The sequence below is a fragment of the Eumetopias jubatus genome, unplaced genomic scaffold (genome assembly GCF_037043125.1).
Source record: "Eumetopias jubatus isolate StellerSeaLion01/CBP00866 unplaced genomic scaffold, mEumJub1_p1.0 scaffold_7, whole genome shotgun sequence".
In the NCBI taxonomy this organism is placed as follows: Eukaryota; Metazoa; Chordata; class Mammalia; order Carnivora; family Otariidae; genus Eumetopias; species Eumetopias jubatus.
In genome coordinates this window covers 21,396,105-21,419,506 of record NW_028274813.1, presented here as the reverse complement: position 1 = coordinate 21,419,506, position 23,402 = coordinate 21,396,105, and the positions used below count along the sequence as shown (strand labels likewise).

Sequence of the window (23,402 nt, the reverse complement as noted above, 5' to 3'; positions counted from 1 at the left end):
ACATTCTTGAAATAGGTATCCAGAGATCAAGATTTTAGAAATGGATTCCCATTGAAGATGCAAGAACTTGTTACCTGATAGCCTGGCCTCTGCTAAATCCTGAAGTGAAGACTTTCAAAAATGGAGGGATCCTTCAGCAATCTGTCTGTATTTCAGGAGAAGGAGATGGAGAGATGGAGCCAAGGGTGAGGAGTACCAACCACGGACTGGATACTTTTCTCATTTAATCCTGAAATGCCTTTAGGAGGGAGGTATCCTTCTTCCTCTCTCACCGTGAGCACACTGAGACTCAGACGTTAGGTAACCTGGCGAGGGCTCGGCCAGCTAGGGAATGGAAGACCCAGGATTTGGACCCAGGTTTGCCTGAATCGAAGACCCAGTCTCATCACACCATACTACCACCAGCTATGTCACCCACAATTCCTGAAGAACCAGTCACCTTTTTTCCACCTGCAGTTGACCTAAGGCTAGGTTGCCTTTTCTTAAGTTTTATACCAGTTCCAAAACAGATATGCCACGAAATATGATTCTGCAGGATGTTAATAGGTATAACAAGGGTTAAGAAGAATATTCTATATAGCTTTTTTTTATGGTGGCTTTTCACAATCTTTAGTTTACTAACATATATTGTGAGTCTCCAAGCTCAGGACCTAGGGTGCCCTGTTTCCTTTCCCAAAGCCTTTTGGAGTGGGAGGAGGGGATCTTTTGGGTTTGGGAAACATTGTTCTAGAGATGGGTTATTGTTGTACTTTTCTCCCCCTTTGCTACAATCTGAATGTTTGTGTCCTTCCAAAACTCACAGGTGGAATCCTAACGCCCAATGCGGTGTTAGGAGGTGGGGCCTATGATTACATAACAAGGGTGGAACCCTCATGAATGGGATTGGCACTCTTCTAAAGGGGATTCCACACAGTTGCCTAGCCCCCTCCACCGTGTGAGGATATAACAAGTTTTCCTCCCAAAAGAGGACCCTTACCCGACCATGCTCTCACCCCATCTCAGACTTCCAGCCTCCAGAGCTATGAGAAATACATTTCTGTTGTTTATAAGCCACCCAGTCTGTGGTACTTTGTTATAGCAGCCCAAATGGACTAAGATACTTTCCTTATCTTTTAAGTTTTTTTTTTTTAATTTATAAAAAAAATTCATGACAAAAAATTTCAAACAGTATATAAGGGTATAAAATAAAAAGTAAAAATCGACCTGTTCTTTGTAAACACTAGTCCCATCCCCCAGAGGTAACCACTGTCAGGAATTTCTTAGGAATCTGCTTTAGAAATTTTTATGCATATGAAGCATATATGAATACTTTTAAGATAATTCGGATTAAAGCAGGCCCGTGATGTGTTATCTGGCACTTAAAAAAAAAATCTTCTTATAGTTGAAATTTTCCGTATCACCACAGAGAATTGCTACTGATAAACTGGAGCCAAGAAAAATAAAAGGTCGATCTATAATATGGGATTACTGCTTTATAAAAGGGACGCCTGTATGGGTCACAGTATGCTTCATGACTCAGAGCCAGATGCTCCCTTGCCAGCTCTGTGTAGTAATCTGCACACTGTATACTCATGTCTACGACAGGAAGGATCTAAAACCTACCTCATATCACAGGTTTTTGTGAGGATCAATAACAATGATGACAATGACACCCCAGAAGAACCCCATTCATTGAGCAGTTACTCTGTGCCAGGCACTTTTCTTAATGCCTTCTATGTATTACTTTGACTAAACCTTGCTCTTGACAACCCTGTGAGGTAGGTGTTACTATTAGCCCATTTACAGACTGAAAGAGCCATCTTGCCGTGGTATCCAGCACACAAGTCCACAACAAATGCTTCAAGTTGTATCAGTTAAGTAAACGTGATGTCAGCAACCCTGATCTTTGCCACAATACTTCTCAAGTTGGCACTATGAGGTGGATCCCATTTTCCCCTTAAGAATAATGTCCTGGGGAGGGTATGTGCTATGGTGAGCACTGTCAATTGTGTAAGACTGATAAATCACAGACCTGTACCTCTGAAACAAATAATACATTATATGCTTAAAAAAAAAAAAAAAGAAGATAGTAGGAAGGGAAAAATGAAGCGGGGGGGGCGGGAATTGGAGGGGGAGACGAACCATGAGAGACTATGGACTCTGAGAAACAAACTGAGCGTTCTAGAGGGGAGGAGGGTGGGGGTATGGGTTAGCCTGGTGATGGGTATTAAAGAGGGCATGCACTGAATGGAGCACTGTATGTTATACGCAAACAATGAATCATGGAACACTACATCAAAAAAAATAAATTAATCAAAAAAAGAATAGGGGATTAAAAAAAAAGAATAATGTTGTAATTAAGGGTTCTGTTCCTAAACCTCACCTTGCCTTTCTATACATTCTAGACATAATAAAGTCCTGTAAAAACAGAGCTACAACAAATCTCATAATCATTCAAAACAACAAAATGAGGTTCCATGGCTCAGAGATTTTGAGATTGGCTCCTTTAAACCCCTGTTTTTACTGATCAATAAAATCAAATCCATAAAACATGTGGGTCTTCTCTAAGGGTATACACCTTGTTACACTATCTCAGCCATGAAATAATTTTTAAATGTACAGACATTTCACCCCCATATGATCGCTTAAGGGACTCCAACATATTCTATATATATATATACAAAATATATTGTATCACAAATCTGAGGTAGTATTAATATACAAGTTAGACCAAGCATTGGACATTTAATTAGACATAGCTTTCCCTGCCTTAGAATTTAAGAGGTCATTTGAGGAATGGTGTGAATCGACACCACCTTATTCTCTCAATCTATTTTTCTGTAAAAACCACAGGCCTTCAAAATTAGTCCACTGGGTACTTTCCCCCATTAACATGGTAGCAGAAGCATCTCTGTAGTTTGAGACATCACTCCAGGCCTTAGCTTTGGTTCAGGATGCCCATGCTTTGACCTGATCCTCCTGCCTCTCTCTCTCTCGCTCTCTTTTTTTTTTCCTCCCCACCCACCTGAGAGAAGGGAGGAGGAAGAGAGACTCACATTCCTTTGGTGGGGTTACAGCTGAGTGGATACTACGCATTTTACTCTAAGGGTTAAAAAAAAAAAAAGGGACATAACTCTTCCCCTCCTCCAGCTCTGACTCTCATACCCATCTTAGACTCTCAGACCACAGCTCTCAGCAGTGCCGAGAATATGGTAGGAGCCTGTTCATTTTGGGGGGATCTGTCCCCCATCCTGTTAGCATAATCTTCATGTCCAATGCATTATTTCTTATTCTCAATTACACTCAGCAATGACCCCCTTGCAGAAAGAAGTCTGCACCAGGTACAGATAGCACAACCCTGCTCTGACGTATGCACACGTCTACAAGACATAAACACTTGCTTTGGCTGTTCTGCAATCAGGAGTTGGGAAGGAACACAGTGCTCGACTGCATCCAAGACAGGGCTTGGGTCCCAGTTCTACTTATGTTCTGATCAAGTTACAGGTCAGAGTTCCAGCTTCCCGGAGTGAGGCAAATATCATCATCCACCTCATAAGGCTGTGACTGAAGATTAACTGTAAAACATTTTGTGAATGGCACAGCACAACACAAGTATCAGGTAGTGACCATCACTGCTTCTGGCTCTCTAAATATGTTGGTGGGAGAGCGTGATAATTACTTTAAAAGTGGAATCAAGTTGTTTCTGCTGTTCACGATCTCCCAGCTCGTGGCCTGCTCAGCTGCAGTTCCCAAGGTAGGTCCATCAGGATACTAACTAGAAGGTGAGCACAATTCTAGTAGAAAACGGACCTGCTTATTTTCATGTGAACACAGACCTTTTCCTCCATTCTTCTTGCTTTATCAGACCTTCTGAACTACTTAATTTCAGCATAATTATAAAACTATTTTTAAACTTTTTATTATAAAAAATTTCAAACATATATAAAAGTGGAGACAAAGGTATAACAAACCTTCACGCATACATCAGCAGCTTCAACAATTACCAATTCACTCAAATCTTGTTTCACCTATTTCCCTACCTACTCTGGATTATTTTGAAGCAAATTCCCAGTATCATATCATTTTATCCATAAACATTTTTGTATGTATCTCTAAAAGATAAGGATTCTGTGTATAAACATAACCAAAATATTATTACATCCAAAAGGGAACTATAACTACTTAACATCCAATATCTTATCAGTATTTAAATTTCTGCAACTCTATTAAAGGTGTTTTTTTTTTGGTACTTTGTTCAAATCTATTAGGCAATCGATTGATAAGTATTGTCTTTTTTAATCTAAAGCTTCTTCTTCCCATCTTTATTTTTTCCTTGCAATTTATTTGTCAAAGCAGCTGGTTCTTTTGTCACAGAGACTCTCCCACAATCACATTTTGATTTGATGGTGTGATTTATAATATATTCCTCTGCCCCTATATTTCCTGTGACTTCATAGTTAGATCTGGGGGCTTGATCAAACTCATATTTGATTTTTGGATAGAATAGTTGATTACTCCGGTTCTGTGCACTTAGCAGCCATTGAGAATCAGTGTCTAGGCATTACTTCATGGGGACTGTCTGAGGGAACATGGCCCTACTAACACACTGTTTAGGATTTCTAGCCCCCAGAACTATGAGAGAATAAATTTCTCTTGTTTTAGGCCACCCAGTTTGTAGTAAGTAACTGTGGCATCCCTAGGAAACTCATATGTCCAGTGAACTGAGACCAAAGGTATGGACCAATCAGCCTAGCTTTGGCTTCAACTGTCTAGTGAGAAAGAGAGCAAAGGAGGGGAGAGATTCTAAACAAGAGAACCTGACCTGTTTTAATTCATCTTATTTCAGCTGGATCTATGACTGAAGTTACGCAAGTACCAACAGGCAAGCCTGCTTTACCTGAAAAGCAGGTAGGCAGAAGTCATGGAACTTGCTGGCAAGGATACTTTGGGAATAAGCACGCTCTCCGTGGAGCCTGGCAGGGGGAAAGGGGAAACAGTGCTGTCCGGGCAGGCATGGTGGGGGGAGCACGCTAGCCTAGGCACCCACCTTTCATTCCTTACTGTAACTCAGGAAGGCTCTATGGCCTAATGGTGATGCTCCCAAGCACTCCCCTAGTCGCCTAACCATGCTGAGCTGCAGTATATCACCCCTTGCCCTGTGAGAAGTCAATGCAATGATGTGGTAGAGAACCTGACTTGGCACCCTTTACAAAACCATTGTCTGGATATTTGTAATACAAAATAGTGCTGGGGGCGGGGGGGGGGCATTCACAAACATTCACTGAGCCCCCTCTGTATGCCAAGCACTGGGCTGGACACTGGAGAAACTAAGAATGAAACTAAGAACTAACAAAGAAACTAAGTCTTTGATAAATTAATTTTATTAGGGATACAGGATTAGGGATGGCTTCTTTTTTTTTTCCTTAAAATGTCTTTTAATGTTATAATACTGTTTTATAATAAAATGCTTAAAATTGAAACTCAGAGTTAATTTTTTTTGAAAAGATGTGGGAAGACCTGTCAGAGGCAGCTGTTTTGTTACTATTTATTTAACAAATATATGCGTATATATTTACAACACTGCTCAATCCTCCGCCAAGGCAATGCCCTAGGGACCTAGGGAGACAGTGCTGCCCTCCAATTTACCCCCACCCACACTGCACACTAACACGGCGTCAGTAACACACGATTTCACACTTAATTGGTAGCTAATTATTTCAGATGTGCTCGTTTTATTTTCCCAGACTAGCTCCCCCAGGGCAGTAATTATCTCTTTTCACACCATCTGTTCGCACCTACTCGAAAGCCCACCGTGCCCCAGGACTAGCTGGCCTTGCAGATGGAACTATGTAACTGACTTCTCGCTACCTTTCTGGAAAATGAGCCATGACAAGCTGCCCAGTGGTTATGTTAGGGCAAGGAAAGAGGCAGAAGAGACTGTGACTAAGCGTCCTGCTCACTGTGAGGGTCTGCTTAATCATTTCCTATTGGTTTGTCCTGAAATGGCACCACCGGGGACCATAGAGCAAAACATGCAAGTGGGGCTTAAGGGATCCACCTACGAGGCACCAGTGCCGGGGAGACAGAAGTGAGCATGTGTGTATACGTGCGCGCATGTGTACCACACCTGAAGCCTGAAGCAAATGAAAGCCTTCTCGGTGAATTTAGACTTTTATTGTTCCATTGTGATGCCCACGGATGCTTGGGATACTTGCTGGAAGCAACAAGGAGGATTCGGCCCTGCACATTTTTGGAAATGTGGGTAGGAGTATTACGTGCCAGACACTGTGCTAAGTTCTTTACATCTGTGCTTATTTATTCCATTCAGAGGCCCTACACTGGGTCGCCCTAAACCTGTTTCAGTGGTTGGGAAACTGCCCAGGATTGGATCTCATGCCTTGGTGAGTTCAGCAGAGACTTTCTGCATGATCACAGTTCAACACTATGGCAGGGTATGCTCACAGAACCAGGAGCAGGCAAAACCGTTAGTCCCTAGCCATTTTTCTTCCAAACCTGAAGCCATCACTCACCAGTGAAGCAATGAACTTTGACTGGAGACTCAAATGATCCCACAGACTTGGCCTCTATGCATATCTCCAGCCTTGGACAGAGGAGAAAAAGAGAACCCCGCTGTAGCCACCAAAGTAAGTTGAAAAGCTGCATCCTCCCCCCTCTGCATGCATAGCAGCTAATTGAGGTTAGAGCCATAGAAACCAAACAAAAGGCTCCCAGGAGCCCACACAGCCTAGCCTAACTGCTGCCAGCCACTGTGGAAGGGAAAAAAGGAGCTCCTCCCTCCTTCATTCCTCAACAGCTTAATGAAGATTTGACCTGTCATCTTCCCAGGGAACAAACTCCATGGGTATCTGAAAGAGACTGATTTTTATTCTCAAACAACACAGCAGATCCGCCTTTGAAACCAAAAGTCAGCAATAAAATGGGTCATAAACATGTGAGGTTATAAGCCCTTTGAGGTGACGGGATTTCTCCCAGCCCTTGGGCGTGTCAAAACCAAACTCCTGAGGAAGTTTCTCAATGTCACCACTGGGGCGAGGGGGAAGGTTGGTGGAGGTCATGACTCTTACTACACCTACTAATACAGATGGTGCACTTTGTAGGCCAGGACCTCCTTGGGCTCGAAGCTACAGGCTTAGCTGCCTAATGCCACCTACCAGCAAATGAGAATATCCAGCTTGCTTTGCAGATCTGGGATGATTCTGAAAAAAGTCACATTCACACTCTAAAACGTCCAAGATTCTAGCACATAAATGACAGACTGAGTGAATGAATGAATGAATGAATAAGTACTTTATATACAGCATTAAGCAAGTATTATCTTTGAATCCAGCAAAGAAAACCCAATCATTTTCTTGTTATTTTTTTTTTAATACTCTTTAACTCCCTCTTTTGGGGATAGAAATTCCAGGGAAAACATCGTCATTATTCATATATTACAATATTTTACTATTAAGGTCTCTGAATGGGTCTGAATATATCAAACCAACCTCAGTGCTTTGAACTTCTTTGTCATCTTCGTAGAACTAGGCTGACAAGTAGACTGTTTCTGGGACTGATCGTGTCTAGCTCTTTGCAAAAAGGGAAGAGGTTGTCATAGGGAAAAAAGATACATTTGTCCTTTATGGATCCAAGACATGGGGATAATAGCAACCATAATAATAATTATGATTTTATTGGAAGAGCTAACATCTATGAAACACATCTACTCTATCAAGCATTTTTCTAGGAGTATTAAATACAGTGTTTTCATTGACCTTTACAACTCTCTGAAACTGTTACTAGGTTCTAATTTTGTCTACAAAGAAACTGAAGCTCAGAAAAATGAAGTGTATTATACAAGGCCAAACTGCTAGTAAGTAGGGAAGGTAGCGTTCAAATTAGGCAGTTAGCTGCCAAAGGACTAGTGGGTAGATGGCAAAGTGATGCCTTGTTCACTGCAGGAACACGGCATGGGTTCTCTCTCTAGAGAGTGAGTGCATCCTTCAAAACAAGAGGTGTCGGGCAGTGACCACCATAGTGAGAACCTCAGCTTCACTTGGGACCCTGGCAAATGACCCTCTCTGGTCCCTGGTGAGGCTCAGTTCTTCATGTTCCACGGTGTCGCACTACGTAGTAGCCACATGATTTTATTTTCTAGCTTTGGATAGATTCTTTAGATTTTTCCTCTCTGGCAGAGAGTACGTCACTTAAAAAGCAGAGAAGCAGTCTGTCACCACAGGTAATATTCAGATTTCTATCCGAAGAAAAGATTTAGGTTCGCACACCTGTTCCAGAACTGCCTCTTTCCTCACCTTGGAAGCAGGTGGTAAATGTGTGTTTGTCCAAGTTGCTGTTCTAAAGCCAGTCTCTGCAGTGAGGAAGACGCTACATGGCCCCTGAAAGCTCCAGTCAGAATGGATGTCAAGGTTCAAGCATGGCAATTAGGCTAAAGATAATCCTGATAATTAAAGGTCGCCTAAGATTCCATTAAACCAGCCTTCCATAAGCCACCATGCCACCTCCAGCCTCCACCTCCAAACCAACGCCCACTTCCTCTCTGTTGGAAGTGCTGAATCTAAGAAGTACCTATAAAGCAGAAGTGAAGTATTAGATCTGTTGAAAGATTGCTCATTGTCTCCCTTTTTTCCTTCTCTTCATTTACTTAAATATTAGGACACCATTCAAGTCCCACCACACACTATACAGAGCTTTCAAAACAAAGGAATTTGATAACATATTAAGTTCATCACCCAGCTCTGAATTAAGATTAGAATCCTCACCAAGTTTCCAGAACCTCTACAATAGTGACAACAACCACCGTGTATTGTTCCGAGGGCCAACAACCAGAACTCTAGGCCTTCAGCAAGCTCTTCCTAGCTTCCTCCCTTTCTGCTTCCAGTTCTTTGCCAACTGCCTCCAAAATGGCTTTCATGGGCATCTGGAAGGAAAGAGGGACGTGTCTTCGTTTAGGGATCCGAAGCACAGGGGCTGTTGTTGGTTCCCCAAGTGAGGCTGGTGCAAGGAAGCACCACAGGCAGAAGGCAGAGAGAGAGCCGAGCGAACACTGAGGAAGAACAAACACAATAGGAGTTTGGAAACACCTGACAGACAGCAAGGGGTGTGCCACCACGGGGAGCCAGGCTGCTCTTCTGAAGGAAGAGCCAAGCCACCTCACTTCTAAAAGAAGTAAGTACCAGGGATGTAATATACAACACAATGAGGAAAGCTAACACCACTGCAGGACGTACAGGGAAGTTACTAAGAGTAGATCCCATGAGTTCTCATCACAAAGAGAAAGTTTTCTTCTTTCTTTTCTTTTATACAAGAAGATGGATGTTCGCTGAACTAACTGTAGTAAGGGTTTCACAATTTAGGTATCTCAAACCATTATGCAGTACACCTTAAACTTATATAGTGACGTATGTCAACTGTTTTTCAACAAAACTGGAAAAAAAAGAATGCCTTCCTCCACTCCCCCCCCCAAAAAAAGACTTGCTGCCAATTTTAACTATAAGAGTCGGCACTAAAAATGGTGATCCTTTCCCTGTATGAAGACTGACCAGAGACACTCTCCAAGACACTCTCCAAAAACCAACTCTCTGTGGTAATAGAAAGGCAAGGAAAAAAAGAAGAGAGAATGAACGGGAAGAAAGAAAAAAGAAGCTAGGGAGCAAGAGATCTCAGTACAAGCGCTAAAAACTGACGAAGTATGCCTGCCCCTTCCCACCCCAACACTTCCTGTTGTTTCCATCTAACGAGATATGCAGGGAGGGTCCAGAGAGAAAGAGGACACGGGAGGAAGATGCTGGGTGAAGAACAGACCCTGTTTACCTTCTTAAGAGCTGTTCTTCCTCTTGGTTCTGTGGACATAGCTGGACTGTCAGTCCCGTTGCCGGGTGAAAAATCCTGCATCTAAAAGGGAGATAACAGGACAGACTAGAGGGAGGGAAAAAGATCTAAATTAGAGGAAGACCAGGATTTCAGACCATGCCTATGGGTTCCACAAGCTTCAGAAATAATATTCTTGGATTTACTAGGGAGTCAGTCCTGCCAAAATTTACACTAGGACTTGACACTTAATCGAGGACGGTCTTTCAAAAAATGTCAACATGAGCAAAGGCAAGACTGAAAAAACTTTTGTTAAGAGTAAGAATTAATGAAGCATATTTAGGGGAGAGAGAATTTAGGGATGGGGGAGAGAAAGAGATACACAACGTGCAAGGGGGGTAGTACTTGAAGGAGCAAGGTTCTTGATGAGGCAAAAGGATCAATCCAGGACTTTGGTTTTTAGCAGAGCTCAGCAGCACAGGGACTCTGAATATCTGGTAGGGGTTACCCAGGACTGACAACTGTCCAAGGAGTATGGTGGAAGGTCAAGGAGCCAAAGAATTCTAAGGCTACTGGTAACTACTGAAGAAAAAACTGCCCTTGGGGTCCAGCCTGGTTTGGAAAGCAAGTGAAGCCCAAAAGTCACCCAGAGAAGTTCCAGCTGCAAATGAGATCCAACGTTTGGCATGCCGCAGAATAGCTAGAGGGGGCAATTGCCAAAAATAGCTGACATCTCCATAATGTTCACAGCTTATAAGGTAAATTGACATTGCATAGTTCACTTTATTCCTCAATAAAACCTGTGAGGTAGTCAGAAAGAGTGGGTATCATTATCGCCATGTTCCAGATGAAGACAGGGAGGTTTACAGGGCAAGGCTTCCAGATGGGCTCTACTGACTCCTAGTCTGGGGCTCATTTCACTACACCATGACTCCAGAGTACTGGAAATATCCTTAAGGGAAAAGTAGGCTTGGAGAGGACGTAAGTCAAGGGCCAAAGTCAGGAGTGTGACATGCATGACCCGGACAGACAGTGGTAGAAGTAGGCACTGGAGGTTCATCGAAAAGTGTGGAATGATGGCAGCTCAACAGTGGCATGAAAGTAATGCAGGGGAATGGGGATTATGTCAGTCCTCCCACGGTTCAGGAAATTAGGGCTACAGAGAGAGCAGGGAAGCCAGAATCCCCCAGGACAAGGAATTATAAGGAACACACCGGACAGGTAGAGAAGGCAGGAGGTATTTCCTTACCAGCAACAAAGGCTAAAAGCTACAAGATGGCTCAGGGTAGGGTGAGTGAATGCATTAGTGAGTGAATGCATGAAAACCAAAGGAGGAAGGCAGAGGGCTCTGACCACCGATGGATGATAAGCAACAGCAGGGCTAAGCAAGACCTCAAGCCAAGAGGTGGTTGCGGCTCCATCAGTGACAGGAAGGGAGGCAGCTGCTGAAGAAGTCATGGAACGTTCCAAGGCTCTAACTAGAATTGCTATGAGCTTCAGAGGAGACAATGTATATAAAAATATCTGGTTCCTGGTAAATAGTAGATGCTCAATAAGCTTTGGATGAACCTGAACTTGAGTCATGTGGGCCTTGGGGAATTTTCTCCTCACTGTTGACTTTTGTCTTTATTTACTGATACTATTATAGGCAATGTGTTTGAGGTGATCTAATAATGAATCAGAGAGTGACATAGCTCTTATCCCCAAGGCCATCTGACAGAGACTACAGTGTAATCTGGTGAGAATATTCACTTGTTCAGCAAGTAATTATTAAGCATCTGCTACGTGCCAGGTGCTAGTGATACACCAGTGACATGACAAAGTCCCTGCGCACACAGAGTTCACGTGGGCACGACCATCAGAAACAAGCAACTATCATTAGGTGGGGTTAAGTGCTGTGGAGAAATACAAGCAGGGTAAGGAGAGCATAAGTTGGGAGCAGGAGGCCCTGCATTAGATGGGGTGATGTGGGAGGTGGCAGACGAGCAGAGACCTGAATGGAGGAAGGGAGCAAGATGTGTGCAAGTCTTGCTGAACATTCTTGCAGACAGAAGCAATAGCAAGAGAAACAGCCCCAAGGCACAGAACAGCAATCGGGCCAGTTCGGGGCAAATATACGGTAAAGCAAAAAGTGGTCACGGACACAGCGGAGCTGCTGTGACGGAGAAGTGACTCCCACCTTGGGGTGTTGGTGGATGTGTGGGGAGCATGATGAGGAATTGAAGGTGGCTTTCCAGAGGTGCAGGTGCTTGGGCTGGACCTTGACAGAGGAACACCATTTGTGCCCATGGCAAAGGAACCCCGTAAACCAAGGTCCAAAGGGAGGAAAGCAAAGGGCATATGCCTGGGGAACAAAAAACGAGTTTGGTTTGGATGAAGAGCACATTTGATAGAGGAAGCGGTTAAAAATCAGACTGGTAAGGTGAGATAAGGCCAGAAGGTGGGGTTCAGGGGCTTGCGGGGAGAAAGGGCAGGAGGAAAGGAAACGTAACTTTTTAACGTGAACTATCCACTAGGCATGGGGTAAGTACTTTGTAAGATTTAATTTTTATTTCAATAATAGTAATTTATTTCATTCAGTGAAAGAAACAGTTCATTTGGTAAACAGTTCCTGATATACATCATCAGCCTCATGCTATCGGTGAGACACTGAGGCTAGGAAACGTTCTACCCCAGTGTGAGCCACGGATGTTGGGGTAAAGAGGGCAAAGTTTGGGCAGGGGAAATCACAGAATGCTTGTGGACACAGGAGGGCATGGGGCTGCCATGCTGGCACGAACCGGGCGCACAGCGTGGATGGCAGCTCCAGGACCAGGGGACAAGCAGATAGATGATAGTGCCGATCTCAGACTATCGAATCCCCGATCAGCCGTCATGTTTCTCTTGTGTTCCCGAAGCCACAGGGCACAGTGCTAGGTCTACATTAGGTGGTCAGTACTTGATTAATAGTCTACCCAATCTAAGGTTCAAAAACAAGAAAAGCACCACACCTGTTCCATCTACTCCTCCTTTTCTTGTGACTAGGGTTATGTCGGAGACACTCGGGGCTGTTCCTTCTCACCTGCCCAGAGAAGGCTGGGCATTTTAGCCTTTTCAGACTGTCAGGCAAAGTATCAAGAAGGAATGACTTACAGGTCCTTTAACACTGAAAAGTTGCATTTGTTTGTTGGAAATAAAACAGGTTGTCGTATACCAATATAATGGAACACTACTCATCGAGAGAAAATGAATTACTGATACGTCCAACATGCCTGAATCCCAAAATAATTATGCTAAGTGAAGGAAGCCAAATGAAAGGGCCTAGGTGTACGATTCCAATTCTACAAAATTCCTGAAAGCACAAACAAATCTGCACAAGCAGAGAGTGGGCGCCTGGGGTGGGAGGTGGGGGGACAGTGCGAAGGGAGAGTCACAAATGGACACCAGCAGCAAATGGGCACGGCAGGTATGCTCATTATCCTCCTCACACTGTACACTAGAAATATGGTTAGTGCAGTCTACGTCTATTACTCCTCAGTAAAGCCGGGGGAAAAATGGAATGGTATATAGATCTTAAACAAGGGCCCAATAATCATATGCATTTCTGTAACTTTTGTGGCAGAGATTTCTTGTATTCATGAATGTTGCTGTTCTCTGCTTTCCAGCCACAGAGTTAGGCCACATTTTCTAGCCTCTGGCTGTAAGGTGTGGCCAGGCCCTGAGTTCTGCCAACAAAATGTGCACCTCCACCCTCCAGCCGACTGCAGGAGACTCTGAGGACACAGAGTAGCTTGGGTCCCTGAACTCTGGAGTACAGCCCCTGTCCCCACCCTGTGTTCACAGTGCCGTGAATGAGAAATCAACTTGGAACTGTGTAGAACCACTGAAATCGGGCTCGTGTGAGCAGTTAGTCTCCTGGACAAGGAATTATGTAAATTAATTAATTGTTATTAATACATATCAATATATAATATGCAGTGTATTAAACATATAAAATATAAAGTGTAACATTAATATAATGTGTATATAATACATATTAATAAATTGATTGGTGTCTTAATACTCCTAATACCAACATTAATATTGGTAGCAGAACAGAGGGCAAATCACTAAAACTTAATAGGCCTTAGTTTCCTCCTCTGTGAAAAGGGGAGATTTTTCTGCTTATCTCACAGGCTGTGATAAAGAATGAATAAAATTATGTATTTGAAAGCTTTTTGAAACCAAGTGTTTTCACCTACAATAAAATTACCATAACTGCTATTATGAATGTCTCTATTTGATTTCCTAAGGCCAAGTTCATGGTTTTACTTGTCTAGTGAGGTCCAGGTGACTTTTCTTTGTTCTGAGTCAGAAAGACCTTCTTCTCTAGAAAGTGCCTCATACTTGATACGATCTGAGCAGATATCATCTAGAAACCATTCACTGGGATCATTCTTTTTGGTACAAGATGGGAGACAAATAGGTAGGTACATTCGAATGTAAATTCATAGATAATGGATACTTTTTTTTTTTAAATAAAAATACTATCCACTATTCATGTTGGGGGCTTCATTTGTATTTTCTCATTTTATAAGTTTTTTCCCAAGGTCTAGCCCTGAATTTGGTATCTGGAGGGTCACAAGGGAAATGACACAAGACAGATGTACTGATAACACAAACCATCACTACTGGAAAAAAGGGCCTTGAATTTCACTAAATGCTAGTAATTCCGCAGCAGCAATGAGAGCAATCAGGCAAGTACAGGGTCTATATGTGCCCACTCAGAGAACTCCAGTCAACTCCTGGGATTTCTTCCAGACTGTCCTGGGTAGTGCTACCATGCATATAATAACAAAAAGTTGTGCCAATATCATATTTAAAGTGGGTCAAGTCAGACACCTTCAACGAACATCACCTCTTCATGCTGGAATTAGTGACCTTAATCTAAATTATGCCACAGTGAATAGATAACCCCAGAATCTCAGTGACTTACAACTACAAGGATTTCTCTCTCCAATTACATCCATCAAGAATTAGCTGCAGCTCTGCTGCACATCATTCCAAGGCCCGAGCCGAAAGAGCAGGCCCTGTCTAGAACATCAGACTCATCCCCAGCACTGGCGGGCACTGCCCTAAGAATTCAGATGCTGGCTAACATATGTCTCAGTATTTAAAAGTACAGACCAAGTTAAAAACTGTTAAATAGGGGCACCTGGGTGGCTCAGCCAGTTAAGCGTCTGCCTTTGGCTCAGGTCATGGGATCGAGCCCCACATCGGGCTCCCTACTCAGTGGAGAATCTGCTTCTCCCTCTCCCACTACCCCAGCTCGTGCTCTCTCTCAAATAAATAAAATCTTTAAAAAAAAAAAAACCTATTAAATAAAGTATGTCCTATCCTCCTTGATGAATATATGTTCATAACAACTCCAGAAAGGCCAAGGTAGAACAGCAACTTGTTAGACTCCTCGGGGCTCCACACAGAAACATCACCATGCAGGAGAAAGGGGCCCTGCCTGAAGCCTGTTCCCTTCCCTCTCCTCCTGTCCAGCCCCCCAGCCTGCACCATGAAGCCTATGCCTACCCACACTCTCAAGCGTTTTCCCAGCCCCTGGGGGCCCGGGGCTGCACATACCAGCAGTGCAGGCTGCACGGGGGTATACGGGTCCAGGAAGAAGCCGGGACGCAGGCCCGGGGCTGTTTAGGAAGGGGATTCTGGAGTCCAGGGTATAGAGACTGTGTTCTAGAAGATGGGGACTGGGGACAAGTGAAGCCAGAGGAGCACCAAAACAGGGTCCAAGACAGGGTCTGAGGGTGGCATGTGGTGAGTCTGACAGAAGGAAAAGGACTGGTGGTGGAAGCATCTAGCACTTGATGCCAGAAGTCTCACTTCCACCTGCACTTCACTGGCCAAGCCTGATGTCAGTGGGGCAGGAACATGCTGCTGGGGGCGGGGGGGCTCCCTCCTAGAGACGGACTGTGAATATTGTGACCAGTAATAGAATCTTCTTTCCTTAGACACTAGTACTGAGGTGTTTAAGGAAGGACAAAAAATCCAGGAGTTGAAAATAAACATTAATAGCTCACAACTGGTTGCTTTCTGAATGCAGTGAAATGACACAGTGCCTTGCAAATAGCACTCAGTGAAAGAGGGGGGAAACTGGATTGAAACATGCCAAACTGGAAAATGCCCCCACAATCCCAGCATCCTCTGCAGGAAAAGGACAATTACTTGGCAAAGGGAAAGCAGTAAGTCTCCTGGGATACATTCTGGCTCAAACTAATAACGTGTTGCTTGAGGCAACCAATTTGTACAAACAAGCCAATCCTGAAGGGGCAGGGGGAGCAACTCCTGGTGGTTGCAACCTAGCCCCCCTCCCCACCTTCCCTCCCACCTCTTCTCAGGAAAGCTCTTCTTCTGGATTTCCATGCAAAAAAAAAAAACAAAAAAAAAAAGCCAAAGACAAAAGTGGTTTCACAAAGCATGTTGAGTGAGCCACCATTCAATCAATGGGATCTGAGAGAATAAAAGAAACTGCCCTACTGTAAAGGTGGTTTATAAAAAACAGCCATGAACATAAAACAGAACTTATTTTGGGTTTGATTTAGCTGTTTTTCCACAACTTTAAGACATTTTCTTCCCACAGACTGAATCCTAGCTCTTAAATATGGGGAATTCTGAAAACAACATTATACAGCTATCACCATAATGGCTACTCCTTATTATATTCCAGGAACTTTACATACCTGGTCTCATTTAACCCTCAGAATAAACTTGTAAGCTCAGTATTACCATTATTATTTCCATTCTGCAGTTGGAAAACTAAAAGTCAATGTGATTAAATAATTCACTGAATATCACAGAGCAGGAGAGTAGGAGAGATGGTGTTTGACTCTATCCCAACCCAGAACACTGTAGCTTTCCATTACACTACATCTACCTCCTGCCAAGAATACACAACTAACATTATGTTGGTGAAAAGTGAAACACAAGTACATGACAGCAATATCTGAAATACTAACCCCCTACCCCAAAGCAAAGAGACCAGCATTCAACAGCCCACCCCTGACAAATAAGCCATCACAAAATAAAATTTAAAAATAGCTCCAGTAACATATTTAATTTTCTAAATGGAAATATTTTCATTCTTATTTTTTCTGATTTTTTAGAGTGATCTATGAATATTATACATAATATAGATCCCACAGAAATCTACAGTCCCTGAGATAACCGATATTAGCAGTTTGGGATATACATCTTATCAAACTTTTTTGTATATACTCAGAAACACAAATATGTATGTACACACACACTAATACAGCAAAACTATATATAGGCCAATATAGCAAAATGATTATACATTCTATTCTCTAACCTACCTTTTTCAATTAAAAATATAATTGAGACACCTTCTCTGACTGCACAGCATTCCATTTTATTTGATTATTTGATTGGCTATTTGGTTTCGTTTGCTTTTACTAATGTAAGTAGTGCTGCATGATACACCCAGGCACATGTCTAGTTATTTCCTAGGGATAAACTAAGAGTTACAGAGTGTGACATTTAAACTGACACCAAGGGCTAGGAAGGTCTTTCCGCACTCCTGGCGTGCAAAGTCCCAACTCTCTACTCCCCACACAAAGCATTGAGATGCTTTCAATCATTTAAACTCTACCAAGAAAGACAGTCTTGTTTAATCCATGTGACTGAATGCAGACTAATTATCTCTTCATAGTACTTCTTTGCATTTCTTCTTTTGTGAACTAACATATTTACTTTTGAACTGGCAAGGAAGCCAACCAGTCGAGCAGGATAAATTGCTCCTTGCTGACCCACCAAGACATTCTGTAGATAAGCAGGTGAAAAGACTGAGGGATTTTTTTTTTTTAAGATTTTATTTATTTACTTATGAGAGAGAGAAAGTCTCAAGCAGACTCTGCCCTGAGCTCGATCCCATGACCCGAAGATCATGACTTGAGCCAAAATCAAGAGTTGGATGCTTAAACAACTGAGCCAACCAGTGAGGGATTTATGAGGCATAACTGTGAGGGATTTATGAGGCATAACCAATTCCTTTCTCCTTACTACCGCTGAAGGAGGTAGTTGAGCATCAGATGCAAACTCCAGTTTCTACAGCAAGTGGCACTGTTAATGATGGCCCCACAAAGACTACAGAGAATGGGTTTATAGCATCAATCCATGTATCTTGAGCAGGGAAGGGAGAAGACTTCTAACTTTTGTTTGCATAGTGTTATGGGCTGAACTGTGTGTCCCCAAATTTATATGTTGAAATCTTAACCCCTAGTTCCTCAGTATGTGACTGTATTTAGAGATAGGATCTTTAAAGAGGTAGTTAAATTAACATGAGGTCTTGAGAGTAGGCCCTAGTCCAGTATGACCATCCTTATAAGAAGAGATCAGGACACAGACACACCCAGAGACAGTACCACATGAAGAAATAGGACAGAGGCTTCAGAAGAACCAACTCTGTTGATGCCTTAATCTTAGAATTTTGGCCTCCAGAATTATGAGGAAATAAATTTCTGTTGTTTAAGCCATCCGGTCGACAGTACTTTGTTATGGCAGGCCTGGTAAACTAATACACATGACACTCTACATAAAACTAAAAAAAAAAAAATCAATTGTCCATTTCACAGCAAAAGAGCCAATGAGCAACACCTGGTGCTCTCACTGGGGAAAGCTGACATCTTTTTTTTTCTTTAATTAGTTTCAGAGGTAGAATTTAGTGATTCATCAGTTGGATACAACACCTAGTGCTCATTACATCAAGTGCCCTCCTTAATGTCCATCACCCTGTCACCCCATCCCTCCTTCCCACCTCCAGTCCAACAACCTTGTTTGTTCCCAGGAGTTCGGCATCTCTTATGGATCGCCTCCCTCTCAATTTTCATCTTATTTTATTTTTCGGGAAGGGCTGACATCTTGTTGATGTTTGTAACTTCCCTCTGTTTCTAGATGAACCACAAGGTGGTGACAAGAATTTGTTCTTGAGGCTCATGGCAGATGTGAATTCTACCACAGACAGCTGCCTTTTTATAGGAAATAGTACAATCTGTTCCCTCACTTGACATCTGTTTCATGATTTAAACTGAGAATTCATTCTCTCCCTTGAAACAAGCATGAAAAGTTAACTCCCATTTTTCAAGAAAGTCTATGTTTATAAAACATTAATAAGGAGCTGTTCCAGGCTCTGAGGAATTTGCAAATGGAAGGAAGAGATGCCCCTGCGGTAAAGTCAGGTGGGTGAGAACAGATCTGTAAAGAGAAGCTCTTCAGGGTCGTAAGATGGCCTGCAGCTCACTGCACAAGGGCCCCCAAAGAGAATTACAAAGACCTAGACCTTGCCCCACCCAGACTTCAGGACCAGGAAAAGAGTTGTGTGATCTAAAACACATTAGCTTGGGAGTCCATGGTCACATCTCATGTCAAAATTATTAAGGAAAAAAAAAACAAAAAAATGATTCCTTGGATCTGAGGGCTTGCATCTCCACTGGCTCCACAGCTCTAAACCTTTTCATGAGTGAACTGAACCCTCATGAAAGAGGATCTATTGCTTAATTCAGAAAAAAGAAAAAAGAAAAGAAGAAACATTCAGAGAGGAATAAAATGAAAAAGAGCCAGTTGTGCCTGGCCAATCTCTTTTTAAATAATCCAAAGCGGGGGCACCTGGGTGGCTCAGTTGATTAAGCCTCCGACTTGGTTTTGGCTCAGGTCATGATCTCAGGGTCGTGAGATTGAGCCCTGCATCGGACTCTGCACTCAGAGCACAGTCTGCTTGAGGTTCTCTCTCCCTCTCCCTCTGCAATACCCCCAACCACTTGCTCGCTCTCTAAAATAAATAAATAAATAAATATCTTTAATAATAATAATAATTCAAATGGTGGGTGAGGGATAAGGAATTATAAGGTCTGGCTCTGCTGCCAGTACTTAGGTCTTGGTTTTCTCCCCCATAAAATGAAGACATTTTACTAGGTAATCTCTTAAATTTCTTCTAACTGTAAAGGTCTGTGATAGTGAGGGAATCCAAACCAATCATTATGAACCTAGACCAAATACAAAGACATCTATTTTCAGAAAGCTTCAGGAACAATGACAATGAATGCTTGAAAGGGCACGGCATACCGGCCTCTGTGGTCTGGGCACTTTATGTCCACTGATATTTTGTTGTGCTCAAGTTAGCATTTTATTACCTGAAAAAAGCACAGCTCATAATTCTTCTTGAAGCCCCACTTCGCTGGGTGTCAAGTGGTTTGCACAAGAGGTTTAGTGAGCAATTTCTAATCTCCTTTCAATCAGTGATGTTGATCACTCACCGGGAAAGCTACTTAAAGTGGGAGATAACATCCTTAACGGGGGGGGGGGAATTTGATGACAGACATTTAAAATATTCTGTAAAACAATTCAAAATTATGACCTGATAAACTCATTTCTATTTTTCTAAGTTCTCTTTCTAGACAGATGTACCTGGGACCAAGGTGTCTGGAGGCAAGCTTTTCTTTTTTTCTGAGGTCAGAGGCAACGGTATCCCGAAGATGCAACGGGGCAAAGAGAGACGGAACTAAAAACATCCACTGGACACCTCCTTAGTTCCAGGCATTTGTGCTGGAGACCAGACTGCTGGGACAATCCAAGAATGAAAATATCATTGTCACTCTCAAGGACCTGACTTTGGTCCGGAGATGAAAGGACCATGCAACCAGAAACAGAGGTGGAACAGGGACCTGGACCTCGAGTAAAGCTCCAGGGAAGAACTCCCTCTGGGTAGCTCACTCGGGAATGCCCAGTCTTTAAGGACCATACAAGGCACAAAGTAAGGACTTTGCATGAGAAAAGCTCACTTGAATTTCATCTTAAACAATCTGTAGGACTTTGTTACATGGGAACAAAAGGAGTTATTCAGGGTAAAAAGCAAAAGTAAGTAGAGACATAGAAGTGGAACATTTTGAAGCCTAATGAGAGAAACAGTATGATTGGGATTCCATCTGTTCTAAATACTAAATGTCTTTTGAATCTGTTCCGTTTCCTCTAACCTAATCCAGGCCACCATATACGTTACCTGGATTACTGCAACATGTTAACCCTCCCAGTAATACAACCAATGACTACCATGCTTTCCAAGGAGCAAGGGAATAAGTGATCCTTTGTGATATCTGTCCCAACTCTAACCTACTATGGAAACACCTGTGATTTCTCTCGATTATCAGGTGGGCAGTATTGCTAATATCAATTGGGGTTTGTTGCCTGCATCCATAATCATTGAATATGCTCATTTCACTAACCCCCCACAGGTGAGAGACAATAAAGACCTATCATCCAAATTCATGGGCCCTCTGTATTCTACATGGTTGCAAATACCCAGTTTTGATCATCTGTCTGGAACTGAAAGGACACAACATCTTAAACCCCGCCCTATGGGACTGGGTGAGCTGCAGAGTGTTGGCAAGTCTGGGAGTCAATCCCAATTTTGTCACTTAACTCATGTGTGGTTCCGGGCATTGGTGTCCTCATCTATAAAAAGAGGATCATAAGACCAAAAAGAACGCCACAGAAGGTAATCAATAAAAGGCATTTCAGCTGTCACCTCCTCTTTAGGATTAGTGTTTTAGCAATTCTACAAGGGACTTGCAGAATCTCTGGTTGGAGGTCACAGGTTTTTAATTAAGTGGTCCCACAAGATCTAGTTCAGATTCTCTGATCGGAACACAGCATCTTTTCTTAAGATTTTATTTATTTGAGAGAATGAGAGAGAGCATGCATGCACGAGTGGGGTGAGGAGCAAAGGGACAGTGAGAAGCAGACTCCCTACTGAGCCAAGAGCCAGGACCCTGGGATCATGCCCTGAGCTGACGGCAGACGCTTAACTGACTGAGCCACCCAGGCGTCCCTGGGACACAACATCTTAAACTCTGCCTGTCTTTTTCAGATTTTGCTCCACACAGTTGGTTCAACAGCCACAAGACCCCATTTCGCTACCACAGAAAAGCCTTCCCCATCTCACCATCTTTCCAGTGTCCGAGGTGGCTCAGTAGGGAAGGGACATGCAGAAAGTACAAGGTTGGTGAGAATCTGAGACTCCCAACTTAGGGAGCGCTCCCCCCACCATACCCACACACATCCATGTACATCAATTTTTAAAAAACATTCAAAAGGTTATAGTAATCCCCCAAAACAGAACAGGAGAAACAAAATTAATGGAGACTATTTGAAAACATGGGAAAAGAGGTATCCTTCCACACTAGATGCTCCTACTTGTTCTCTTTTAATTCCGTCCCATCATGAAGCCACATTTCAATTGGCAAATACCCTTAGGCCTCAGTAACTGGAGAACAGGTTTGGGAAGAAGGGTCTTGCAGCCCTATATCAGAATAGTTCATTTCTTCCACAAAGATCCACTGTATAATTTCAATGTGCCAGGCAGCATGCTGGAAATATGAAATGAACATAATGGGGTTCCTGCTTCTAAGAAGGCTTTGGTCGAGTGGGACCCCTAAACAAGTCATTGCTGTCCAGAGATGAGCACATAAGGCAGGTTTGTACTTAGCTCCCTGGGAACGCACAGGAGGCAGGAGCAGGTGTGCGGAAGGCTCTCCGTGACCGCTTCCCACGGCTCACTGGGTCATAAACACCGCCTCTCACGGTACCAGGCACCGGGCAGGTGAGCCCAGAAGAGAGAGCTGGGCTGAACCCCTCCACTACCCCTTTAAGTTGTATGGCTTTAGCCAAACCATTTAATCTCTTTAGCTACTGTTTCTGCAACCATAAAGTGGGGTAGCAATATCTACTTTTTTTAAGACTGTGAAGATTACATGAGATAATGCGTGTGTGTGTGTGTGTGTGTGTGTGTAGCATATTCCTGGCACATAATAGTTTTTCTATAAATAGAAACTATTTTTAAAATTATGTATGATGGATGCCTGGGTGGCTCAGTCACTTAAGCATCTGCCTTCAGCTCAGGTCATGATGCCGGAGTCCTGGGATGGAGCCCTGAGTCGGGCTTCCTGCTCAGCGGGGAGTTCTCCCCCTCTCTCTTGGCCCGTCCCCTCTGATCGTGCTCTCTCTCTCTCAAAATAAATAAATAAAATCTTTTAAAAAAATTAAAATTATGTATGAAAATCCTTTTTTAAAAAATTATTTGAGAGAGACAGAGCATAAGCAGGGGCAGGTACAAAGAGAGAAGGACAGGCAAACAATCTCAAGCAGATCCCAGGCTGAGTGTGGAGCCTGATTCGGGACTGGATCTCATGACCCTGAGATCATAACCTGAGCCGAAACCAAGAGCCTGACACTTAACCAACTGAACCACCTGGGCGCCCCTGTATGAAAATCCTTTTAATGGCAAAAAATCTGTTTGCAGATTATCATTTCTTTGTAGGAGTCCTGGGATATCACATAACTTACTCATTTCTGTATCTGTAACAACTGGTAAAATACCAGCTTTATTCAATAAACATTTGTGTTTCTGAGAAACTTTTGAACCTCTCTGCAGAAACTTTCAAAGAAACCAGTCATTAGAGGGGGTTCTTCCGTTTGTTTGTTTTTTAGCACTGATTAAAATCCAAATTGCACAACTTAATGGAGACAAGAATATCAAGGATCCTGGGCCACCCTAAATACAGAAA

General features: G+C 42.9%; 1 protein-coding gene across 3 annotated transcripts in view; it reads right to left on the bottom strand.

The window, feature by feature from the left end:
- Positions 1-23,402, bottom strand: part of STON2 (stonin 2) — a 139,464-nt gene that overhangs the window by 56,941 nt on the left and 59,121 nt on the right. The gene's annotated exons all lie outside the window — the stretch shown is intronic.